Source organism: Haliotis cracherodii, unplaced genomic scaffold (genome assembly GCF_022045235.1).
Source record: "Haliotis cracherodii isolate W230 unplaced genomic scaffold, xgHalCrac1.p SCAF_12, whole genome shotgun sequence".
NCBI classification, from domain to species: Eukaryota; Metazoa; Mollusca; class Gastropoda; order Lepetellida; family Haliotidae; genus Haliotis; species Haliotis cracherodii.
In genome coordinates, this window is record NW_027266267.1 from 28,561,906 (window position 1) to 28,574,914 (window position 13,009).

The following is a 13,009-nucleotide window of genomic DNA, read 5'->3' on the forward strand; positions in this document are numbered from 1 at the left end:
CTAATTAAACTTGTTACCTGTCTCTACACAAAATCAATATTTACTGCTTCTCCTCATTTGGAGCATGGTCATAATTGATACAAGCCCTGGATATGTACAACAGATTATATCATTACATGCCTAACTACACTCTCGAGACGAGGGGATCGCACAAGATCGATAAAGTCTTTGTTATTTTGCCGTTGAAAATTACAGAGTGGTAATTCAGTCAATGGCTCAGTCGCGATAATCTCTAAATTTAGTGGAAGTAACGACTGACTTGTAAAAGCCCCAATAAGCTGATAAGTAAGTTCGGATGAGTGAGTATGGTTCTACGCCGCTTTTAGCAGTATCCCAGCAATATCACGGCGGGGGAAACCATGTGGGGAATCGGCGCGACAAGCGAACGCTTTAAGACCCCTAAACTGGTTCTAAGACATTCAAGAGGAAAGACAGGGGAACTGTATGATGTAATTCTCGAATATACAAGGTGTTTTTTTATATTTCCATTCTATTATGATCAACACCCTGGACTCATGCGTCACCCAAGCTTCGGAAGTAACGTCACCTCCTCCGGAAGTCTTCTTTCCTCTGCGCACAGAATATCTCACGCTCAGGATAAGCATTCAACTGTATAGCGAATTTTAGCGTCGGGCCATACGAATTGGACTGAAAGCGTTTGTAGGACAGCGAATGGAGCCAAGGCCTTTTTCGTAATATTGTTGATGGAAGGGTCACTGGACAGTACTCCCGAGACCACATACTGCCACCAATAGTTGTGCGGGCTACGCCATGCTGGTCCACGACGATAACACTTGTGCCCACCATGCACTTATCGTAACTAACTACTAACTACCCCCAGCAGCAAAACATCACAAGAATCCCATGGCAAGCCATGAGTCTTGGTCTTTACCAAATAGAGCAAGTCTGGGACATGACCGGGAGACGTGTATGTCGACGTCAAAGGCCACCGCTACGTTTGCCGAACTGGGCTGGGCGCTTCACGTGGAGTGGAGTCCCTCAAATTGTCACTGGGAGATTGATTTGGACTATGCCACACCGCATAAATTAAAATAGGGAATGACTCATTATTGATCAAGTCATATTTACCGTTCATTTCTTTAGTACACCCCCTTTCGTCTTTCTTGGTTGTTCAACCCTTACAAGACACCGCCAACATGTTCTGTTGATAGTCTTGTTACACCTCGTCCTTTCTTGTTCTTTTCCATCCTTACCATCATTCGACACCTCTTTGTATTTCTGTAATCTGTTATTTTAGGACATGTGCTACCTTAGTTCTAGTTCCATGCCCGTTCTCTAAGGTTTCATCGAATTGATAAATGTCTGAGGCGCTCCTCCCACACTTAAAGCTAACACGCCATAATATTAATAACAGCGACAAACGATCCATTTTCATAAGACATCACTGCCAAAAGTAGATCTAGGAGTCGATTTACGATTCCCATTTTATCATGAGAATGTGTTTAAGAATCAGGTTGAAATTGTGATGATACCAGGTGTCTGCGAAAAGGTGAGCGAATCCTGCAACACTGGTGATATCCGTCACGAATACATGCAAAGGCAAAGAAATTGTTCACCTGAATAAACACGGAACCATATGGTACAAGTCAAAACAACGTCTGAGCAAGAGTCGTATGACGCCCTTTGACTTCCTGGTAGAAAGAGTGTAGACACCAAGGACTGGACATGCAGGAATGTTGCTCTACATAAAGGTACAGATGACTGTTAGAAAGTTTAAGTCATCCCACGTATCATACACTCTTGTTGAGAGTTGAAATACTCGTCAAAGCGGCGTAAACCTAAACTCACTCATTATTGGTGAGTTTAATAAACACTGGTATTTGGAGGTTAATGCTGATGAAACTAATATATTATTGACGTGATGTCAAATAAAGGTAGAAAAAAATGGGTTTTTTTAAATACTATTGATGTGTCCGCGCTGTTGTTGTTCCACAACTTCTGTTGTGCTGTGTTATGAAAAACATTTATTTAACTTTTCTGCTTTTGTTTATGTTTAGGGTAAAAGAGAAAGTACTTTTTACCAGGTGTATACTTGGGAGTCTTTAAATAACGTGGCCGGGAAGCCTCATGGTTTAAGCGTGTGTTCGTCATGCCGAAGGTCCGTATTTGACTCCTGAAATGAGTACTACATGTGATGCTGCTGGAATATTGCTAACTGTGACGCAAAACATTACTCATTCACTCCCTTTTCGGCTCAAAATCTCCATGACAGACATTCAATAGTTACAGTCCTATTACGCCACTTCGAACAATATTTTCGTAACGGGAGAAAAGGGCATGACACATCGAATTGTCGACATTCTCATTGACACTGATGCGTCCCCTCTCTCTCTCTCTCTCTCTCTCTCTCTCTCTCTCGCTTACGCCAAAACGATCCAAAACATTGACGCCTCAGAAATTGAAGTGTTTGAACTATCTATAACTCGCTGTACAATTGGCCATCGGGTGGTCGGGTCCGTGGCGTGGTGGACTGCGTGTCATTGTACCCCGAGGGCGTGGATCATTGTTCGCAGTTTCTCTGGATTGCCTGGTGGTGACTCGATTATTTACAGACCGCCGCCATATACCTTGAATATTTAATCAGTGCGGCGTTAAACAAAAAACAAACAAACAGTACAGAATTGTAAAACTAATGGGAGTTGATGCAGTAGTCTGTTTGGAAGAAAAAATGTTATTCAAAACCTGAAAACTTATAGAATCTCACTGCCCATAAATACATTTCCAAAATTGGAAAATAGACTGGCGTGGAATATTACCATTTAAATACTCAATAACACCTGCAAATAAAAAAACACAAGTCTGCTAAATGTCATCTCATCTCGGCGTCGCCAAAAACCTGTTACGTACACTCTCTCTAGTCAGGGCCTACACCTCTACGTGTTAACGTAGCTGAATCTGATAAGGCTCAGTCGCTTCCCCAGGAATTCGATTTAACACCTACAACAACTATCAACTATTTCAGTCAGTTTACCGGTATCAACTCTTACACTTGCCAGAATATGAAAAGTTATAGTTGTTCTCCTTTGTCAATGTTTCGGATCGTTTTGGCGTAAGCTTATCAGTGAGTGAGTATGGTTTTACGTTGCTTTTGGCAATATTCCAGGAATATCGAGGCGAGGACAGGAGAAATGGGCTTCACACCTTGTACCCATTTCGGGAATCGAACCCGGGTCTTCGGCGTGTCGAGCGAACGCTTTAGGCGAGGCTAGGCTACCCAACCTCCCCCGTAAGCGTATCAGCATATCATGAAGTTTCCCAAATTCACGGAGACCTACCGTGAACTCGCACAGTGGTGGAGGCACCAATGAGATGTCGTCGTTTGTTGCCATACAGCGCGTGCCAGGTAAGGTGCCGGGAGCAAGGCTTGGCTTTAGGGATGAGCTCAGGAAGAAGGAAGTGCAGGATATCAAAGATGATCCTGGCGTAGATATGGAGTGTGTGAATATTCGCGAGGATGGCACAAAAGTTAGTAGGAATTCTAATTATGTCATCTTCAGATTACACATTGTCGAGCCTGTCTTCTTTAAATGTAACTACCCTTGCCATTGTACAACGCAAATAAGATTACCATAGCTTAAAGTCCTGCCATTATCCGATGTTTAAATGAAATCAAGGATTCTGTAATTATGGGTCATATCCAAGTGGGATGCAGAGAGTTTGGCATTGACATTCTTTTTTCGTCAGACATGTAACTGATCTCAACAATGTTAGACCGAGCTAGGTGGCGCTACTGGCAATTATGCTTGTCCCTGGTGCAAAGGGCATAAAAATGATAGGGACGATGTGTCTAAGGCCTGGGATTCCGAAGACGGGTGGGGGGGGGAGGGGGGGAGAGAGGGAGAGGGCAGGCGTATAGCAGGGAACATTACCCACTGGGCAGACTAGTGTTCCCAGTGTTCATGTTATTAACCTTGAAGTTGAACACGACAGTAGTTATGAGTTGCATCTGCTACCTAGGATAACAAGTTGATAGATGAAACTTGGAACAGTGTCCATTGAAAAGAAAGAGGAGGATAGACATGTTGAGGAGATAGTTCACTGTGTCAGGTCATGTGGCGCTTCATTTCTGGCTTGGGGGGGGGGGGGGGGGGGGGGGGGGAGAGAGAGAGCTGAGCTTTAAAATCTTTTTATGGTAGACATTTGGAGGACATATCCAACTTTGACGCATCAGTGTCGACAATTCGATGTGTCAAGCCCATTTCTCACGTTCCGAGAATATTGTTCGAAGCGGCGTAATAGGACTGTAACTATTGAATGTCTGACATGGAGATTTTGAGCCGAAAAGGGAGTGAATGAGTAATGTTTTGCGTCACAGTTAGCAATATTCCAGCATCATCACATATAGTACTCATTTCAGGAGTCAAATACGGGCCTTCGGCATGACGAACACACGCTTAAACCATGAACAAAAGCAGAAATGTTAAATAAATGTTTTTCATACCACAGCACAAGAAGACATGTTGACGAGATAGTTCACTGTATCAGTTCCAGTGGAGGGAGGGAGAGAGAGAAAGGAGCGAGAGAAGAGAAAGAAGGGGAAAGAGAGAGGGTGCGAGAGAAAGAGAGAGAAAGTACAAAACTAAATTGGGTCTCTCGGGTCTCCAAAAGGATTGTGAAATATCTACCATGAGTTATTCATTTCAATTTGCTGTACAATGAACTTGTACCAAAAGACGCGAACAACTCCAGATGTTCAGTCTGGTTTACCCGCCCCTGATTTTGTTGCTCGCTGTGGTTCAGTTCGTGACTTCAGTTGTCCAGCCATTGAAAAAACTATGATGAAATATGAAAAAAAAGTCATCAGCAAAAACAAAAAAATGTGATGCAACTGTTGAGGCACTGGAAATGAATGGAGAATTATAGCGATCTGAATCGAGAAAAGCAAAGGAAAACTTGTGTATTGGGAAAATACGATATATGAAGTCTGACAGGGAAAAAGATTGAACATGACCAAAGAATTTTCATCTCACACAACCCAAGATGTTCATTTGAGGAAACCTTCCGTTTCGGGGCTCCGTGACTTCTTCAAACTCGTAATGTGACAACGAAGTCCACATCAAGGCCCTAGCTTATGCAGCTTGTATGCAAACATATCGCCTAGAGGCAAGCTCTTGTACTTATGCCATGTGACATACAGGGTTAATGTTCAGCTTCAAGGGTAATTTGATTACATCGCATTGCTGTGCATGATGCAAAATATGATTAATATCTTCCTGTAAATAAATATTATCCCTCAACACAACACGTTGTTAATTGTTTAAATGTTTCATATATTTTGTTAACCGGTATTGCGACTTGAAAGGTGCTTGTATAATTCTTACATACAAAAAGGTACTTTTTGGTAATGTTTAAAAAGACGTCATATTGCAAAATACACTTGAAATGTAATACAAAACATCTTGTGTCTGTTATCTAAACAAACTACGATGCAGGGTCGGACCCAGGACTTGGACCATTTCTACCTTCGGGCGGGGGACTCGATTATTTACAGACCGCTGTCATATACCTGAAATATTGCTGAATGCGACGTTAAACAACAAACAAACAAACAAACACAGTTGAGCAGTACAATAAGATAGGCATACGTCCGGATAAGCACACACATGCAGGCACGTCTCTATGTAAGTGCTATAATAAACCCGACTTTAACCCCATTTGACCTCAACTCACTCCCGCAAACAAATGAAATCACAACAGTACTCACGTCGGCTTCCCGAGATATGCAATTCCAAAAGGTACATCACGTGCTGGGAACAGTTGTGTTGTCCTGACAGGCCGCAACAGCATTATTTTATGAGAGCTTCAAATAGTTTCAATTATTAGACAGGCACTTCGTTCTAGTTGACGGATGGCAAAGGTGGACACAACGTTAAGGTGAGGTGAAATGGGGTCCAGGATTATTGCACTTATATAGCGACGTGCATGCACGTGTATGTGTGTGTGTGTGGCTGCTTGTACTAGTCCGGACTGATGCCGATTTATGGTGCTAGCTCACTGAGATACCATGCCGCAGTTTAACATGAATACCCCACCCAGACACAGTATACTGACTCCGAGCCGACCAGTCCTTGTTTTAGCCCCTTAATGCCGAGCGCCAGACAGGGTAACAACAAGTACAATCTTTTAACGTCTTTTTGTATGACGCGGCCCGGGATGGAACCCTGGACCTTCCGCTCTCCAGGCGGACGCTCTACCACAAGACCACGGAGGCGGTACAACGTTAAGGACTACTTCCATATTTTACTGTAAAGGCAACGTTTATCGGTATCGATTTCGGACACAATTCATGGATAACAACTTCTTATTTTACTATAATAGCATAGGATAGTAAAAGTCTGTCAGTGTGCGCTGGTGTGCATTAGAAGTTGTGGAAGTATCCCTTGGTGTGCATTAGAAGTTGTGGCAGTATCCCTTGATGTGCATTAGAAGTTGTGGCAGTATCCCTTGGTGTGCATTAGAAGTTGTGGCAGTATCCCTTGATGTGCATTAGAAGTTGTGGCAGTATCCCTTGGTGTGCATTAGAAGTTGTGGCAGTATCCCTTGACGTGCATTAGAAGTTGTGGCAGTATCCCTTGGTGTGCATTAGAAGTTGTGGCAGTATCCCTTGGTTTGCATTAGAAGTTGTGGCAGTATCCCTTGGTGTGCATTAGAAGTTGTGGCAGTATCCCTTGATGTGCATTAGAAGTTGTGGCAGTATCCCTTGGTGTGCATTAGAAGTTGTGGCAGTATCTCTTGATGTGCATTAGAAGTTGTGGCAGTATCCCTTGATGTGCATTAGAAGTTGTGGCAGTATCCCTTGGTGTGCATTAGAAGTTGTGGCAGTATCCCTTGGTGTGCATTAGAAGTTGTGGCAGTATCCCTTGGTGTGCATTAGAAGTTGTGGCAGTTTCACGAGGTGTGCATTAGAAGTTGTGGCAGTTTCACGAGGGGTACATTATAAGTTGTGGCAGTATCACGAGGTGTGTATTGGAAGTTGTGGCAGTATCACGAGGTGTGCATTAGAAGATGTGGCAGTATCACGAGGGGTTCATTGACATCATGAGCATCGATACACGCAATTGGGATACGATCACATGAATCAACCAAGTCAGTGAGCCTGACCACCCGATCCCGTTTGTCGCCTCTTAGTAGAGTCTTACGACAAGCATAGTCGCCTGTTATGGCAAGCGTGGGTTACTGAAGGTATACTAGTATTCTGTGCAAAGACCCTGAAACCTCGGTAACACTATCGCCAAAGGGGCGGTAGGATAGCCTAGTGGTTAAAGCGTTCGCTCCTCACGGCGACGTCACTTCTGAAGCTTGGGTGATGCATGGGTCCAAGGTATTGGTCATAATAGAATGGAGATATGAATAATACCCAGTATAATCGAGAATGATGTCGGCAACCTCCACTCACTTACATCATCCTATTATCCTGTCTTGCCTCTTGAATGTCTTAGAACTAGTTTAAGGGTGGTGGTCTTAAAGCGTTCGCTTGTCGCGCTGATTCCCAACATGGGTACAATGTGTGAAGCCCATTTCTGGTGCCCACCCCCCCCACCCCCCCCGTGATATTGCTTGAATATTGCTGGAAATGTGGCGTAATACCATACTCACTCACTCACTCACTCACTCGCACCCACTTACAGTCCTTGACCTTTGATAATATAGGCCAATAACTTTCAGTCTCCTTGACCATTAATTAATCTTGGTTTAAACCTTTTATGTGTCCTCGACTTTTGTTTAATCTTGGCCAAAACTTTTCAGTCTCCTTGACCTTTGATTAATCTTGGCCAAAACCTTTCATGTGGTCCTGACCTTTGATTAATCTTAGTAAAACCATTTCATGTGTCCTTGACCTTTGATGGATCTTGGCCAAAACCTTTCATGTGTCCTTGACCTTTGTTTAATCTTGGCCAAAGCCTTTTACGTTTCCTTCACCTTTTATTAATCGTGGCCAAAAGATTTCCATAGCTGGGATATCAAACTTTAGTTTTTGCATTAACCAGTAAGCTACTCTATCTCATGATTATTATTATCAGTCGGACACCTCCCATCTGCTGAATGTCAACCACTATGCTCCCACCTTTATTGTGTGTTGTAAGGGTGCTATATAAATATACATGCATATTACATTGTTGAAATTTGCTCATCTCTTTGTCAGTTGACATCAATGCTGACAGTTACTTTTGTTAACATTTGTCAGTGCTGACATTAAATATCCTTGAAGGTAGGGTAAGGCAGTGTCCACTGCCATAGCACCATCTGTACATGCTGTAGGCCACCTGAACCAAAGGTTAAAGTCGGTTTTGTCTGTCCATAGTGGATTCTTTGTTTGTTGCTTCACACCTTACTTGGCAATATTCCAGCTATATGACGGCGGTCTTTAAATAATCATGTCTGGACCAGATAATTAAGTGATCACTATCATCAGCATCGATCCAGCTATTTGGATGACATGCATCAACCAATCCTGTAAGCCACCTGTTACGACAAGCAAAGTCGTCTTTTTTTTAGTTGTCTTGAGTCTGGGATAATTAATCCAGTGATTGATAAACCAAGAAAAAACAATCAGGCGAATGAGGGATTTAAACCAATGAACAACAGATCCTTGCATGATAAAGGGGCAGAACTCTGCATAGTGAGTTGTTTCACATGAAACCACTGGGCCCTGGGCCGATAGAAGAGAAAATACAAAAAAAAACTAAATGATCCCTTTATGACAAATCATCAACATGACATCATAAGTATAATTGTATAAAAACCTTTACTTACATAATAGATACATTTGTTTCCAAACTCAAGTGCATAATCTGCTTATTTCGGGGTTATTTATCATGAACAATATACATATGACACATATACACAATAACAACAGTGACTGTAACAAGAAACATCATAAACCCACAACTGACGTCCCAGTTTACAATCTCGCAAAATAAAAAACACCAATTGTGAATTAGGCTGCACTATCCTTTACTTGCTTTATGGATTTCCAAGTGGGAAATAGCCACTGTTACATACCAGGTGATACATTTACATCAAAAAATAGATTTTATAGTTTTTTCAACCCCAAGTAGGTGGGTATAAAACAGAGCATTTTTACCTTTCGGCACACATATCTTGATGCAAAACTATTAATAGTAGGTCCTTGAGTAGGTTATGAAACATTTGTTTGGTGCAATATACTATCAGCTTATCTGCAGCATAAAAAAGTCAATTTCAGAAGAAATGGTAATCAATTTATAAAAAATTTGTAGTCGGTGGATCCGTGAAGCAAGTGAAAAAAATGTGTGGCCTTACTAAATTCTCCTTGAAGTTACTGAGCATGGCTTTATGCTGCTTTCAGCAATATTCCAGTTGATCACAGAGGTGAAAAGCTGAAACAGGCTCCACACATTGAACATATGTAGGGAATCAAACCCAGGAAAATGCTTTGTCCACCAGGCTTCCCCCATTTGCAAAATGAAAACATGTCAACTCACTTAAGAAACAATATAAAAACTTATTCAAATAACACTGATATGTTGTCACAAACAGTACATGTGTCATGTCTGGTAACAAAGCTTAAAAAGTATTTCATCTGCCAAGCATACTATGTCAGGGATTGTCAGAAACATTCACAGTGAATCTCTGCTGTCCTGAATGTATAATCATGACTTTTAGTGAGCAAACATGATTTGACGCAATTTTTTAGACATTAGAAATGTAATTCTGACTTTCAATTTCCTTCAAAATATATAAACAATGTTGTTCAACCTAAAACTCTAAAAGTTATTCTTATACCAGAATGGTGAATTGTGTCTTTAAACACCCACAGTATTAAGCATGTAGATTGGAGGTCATAATCTGCTGTTATGTATTTGAATCTATTGGCTGACTGTGAACTTTTGAGACAGCCCCTTACAAGATTACAGGGAGACAATGTGTGAAATGAGGACAATGATACTTGGCTACAATGAGTTATTTACAAGATCTACATTCACTATACAGGATACATCACATGATCACATATCTTTGTAAAACATTGTCAAATAAAACACCTGAGTCGGGGAATAAAGTGAAATTATTTGTTATTATTAATATTAACAATACTCTAATGTAGCACATTTTCCTGAGGCAAGGGAGTTAACTGACCATAAAAGATCCTTGCCAAGCTAGGCTCGAATTAAGGAGTTATATCTTGGCTGGACTAACAAGTCTTTATATGCATAGTACATTCAAAATCATGCCACCAAATCTATGTCTAGTTCCTAAACAACATGGCGACTGCCATGAAGATTTCGGAAAACTGCAGGATTTGCTAAGCATGTGTACCGTCAACTGAGAGTTGAAAACATTTCCAAATCTTTTCATGTTTTTAATCAAGGTACTAAAAGTGGTTTCATGAACTTCAAAAGATAAGACCCATTTTATTACAAGAAAGATCTTGCTTAACGATCAAATCGTCTTGACTGGGTGTTGCCATTTTGTTGGAAACAAATGCGAGTGATATAAGAGGTGGAATCTGATTGGTCAATAGGAGGAACATAGAAAGGACATAATTTGTAATAACCATTAGTGGCACTACAATAGAACCATGATATTCCAGCCTAGTTCAGCAAGGGTGGAAACTGGATTTTCAGTCAGTTAACACCCAAACCTCAGGAAGATGAATGTAGCATGGTAGCATCAAACACAGGAAACATCAGAACATTGTTAGTGATCACCTCCGAGTTGAATGAGGGGATAGTTCCTCCTGCATTATAGAGGATATTATATATTGTCATAAGTACCCTGGACTCATCCAGCATGGCGGTCCTCTGCAGCCACATTTCTGTGGCATATATTGTGTTTCAGGTACCCTGTATCCAGCATATATGGATATATATGTGGGTAGGTTTTTCTTATATGTTCTTTAACACAGATGGTTAGTTTAGAACTAGCTGCAATGACAGCAACAAAATTGTGTATAGGAAACATTGGTTTCCCAACACCTATCAGTTATGATAAAAACATTTTGGTCCCAAGTGAAACAATGGGTAGGTCAAGTCACCTGAAACAAATATTTTTGCTGCCACATGGCCAGACAGCCTTGAAATTTTTTTTTTAGTTCCATCTTAAAGCAAAACATATTTAACAAAAACATGATGCAAACATAACGTGTGGTTGAAAAGGTTCCAATTGAAAAGCAAATAGCAATTCCTTTGTTATCTAAATATATGCAAAGAAAACCCTAACCCTAAACGACTGATTCGGGCAATCCTTGATCGCCCAGTTACACATGGAGTATTACACAGACGTTAGAGAAAGCAAGAGCACCAGAGGTACAGAAGGACACCTTTAGTAAGTGACATGAAACTTGGCAAAGATGTGCCTAACCACCTAAATGGAACAGTTTATGATTCTGTGTTGCCGGTAGATATCTGAGGATTACACATCCTGACAGAGGGTGGTCGAAATGACTGTGAAAATATAACTGATGAAACTGATGTTTCTTTATGTCTTGTTCAGATGTAAAAATTCAAGAATTTTTCATTCACATTTTCATTGTATCAATCAAACATATATTCATAATTTAAACAATATTACATTTTTAATGAGTGAGTATGGTCTTACGCCACTTTTATCCATGTTCCACAAATATCATGCTGGGGGGACGACACCAGAAATGGGCTTCACATAATATGTTTTATTGTTTGATCATGATTTGAGTCTGGTTTAACATCACATTTAACAGTATACCATGTTGTGTCTGATGTGGAGTGAGTGAGTAAGTTGGTTTTATCCCTGCTCTGAACAACTTGTACTTGTGTATCAACTTGATGTGGGAGGAAAGCCCGAAGTGATGCAGGTCTTAAATGTTTACCACTTTGATGATACCCATGAGCATGGGTATGGTGCTGACAGACAGATAAACATAACAGAGGCTAACCAGGACTATCACAGGTTCCTAGTACACCAAAGGGAGGCAACTCTTTACAGCTTATTCCAGCGCCTAAGATGGCTGGGTGGCCTTATGCCATGTTGCATGATGCTGTATCTCATTTTAAACCTACCTATCTGTCCATGATGTTTTCCACAAAAAGCGGAATATGCCCACTCGGTGCAGAAATGTATCCATCTTGCAGAAAATCCCTTCTTGTGCAGAATTCTGCATTTTTTCTCGAGCATAATACTTAAAATACACTCCAGAATGTAGTTGAAATGCGAGTAAAAGGCTGGTTTTAAAGTGTGAGGGTTGTATAGGTGTACTGAAATAGTCATTCGTATAGCCAGTTCCAAATTTCACTAACTTAAAATGTGACACAATGCCCACAATGTTTGACATGGGTAGTCAAAAGTTCATTCAGCCTGTGAGTGGTGAAACTACAAAATACAACCAATCAAAACACATTAGTTATACCCAATGTTACAGTGACAACAGTCACTCATTTTGAAAGTGGAAACCTCGATCTCGCAACATGATTTATGTGTATTACGGATATTAATTTTATTATATTTTTTATGTTCAACATTTCGTTCATTCGTTTCTTGTTTAACGCCGCACTCAGCAATATTCCAGCTTTTTGACAGCGGTCTGTAAATAATCGAGTCTGGAGCAGACAATCCAGTGACTGACATCATGAGCATCGATCCACGCAATTCGGATACGATGACATGCATCAAGTCAGCAAGTCTGACCACTAAATCCTGTTTGTTGCCTCTTACGACAAGCATAGTTGCCTCTTACGACAAGCATAGTCGACTCTTACGACAAGCATAGTTGCCTCTTACGACAAGCATAGTCGCCTCTTACGACAAGCATAGTTGCCTCTTACGACAAGCATAGTCGCCTCTTACGACAAGCATAGTTGCCTCTTACGACAAGCATAGTCGCCTCTTACGACAAGCATAGTTGCCTCTTACGACAAGCATAGTCGCCTCTTACGACGAGCATAGTTGCTAAAAACCTATTCTACAGAAATGGGTGAACTTTTATTAATTTTAATCACCTAAGAAGTGTGCATAAAAAACTTTTCTTTTAAAA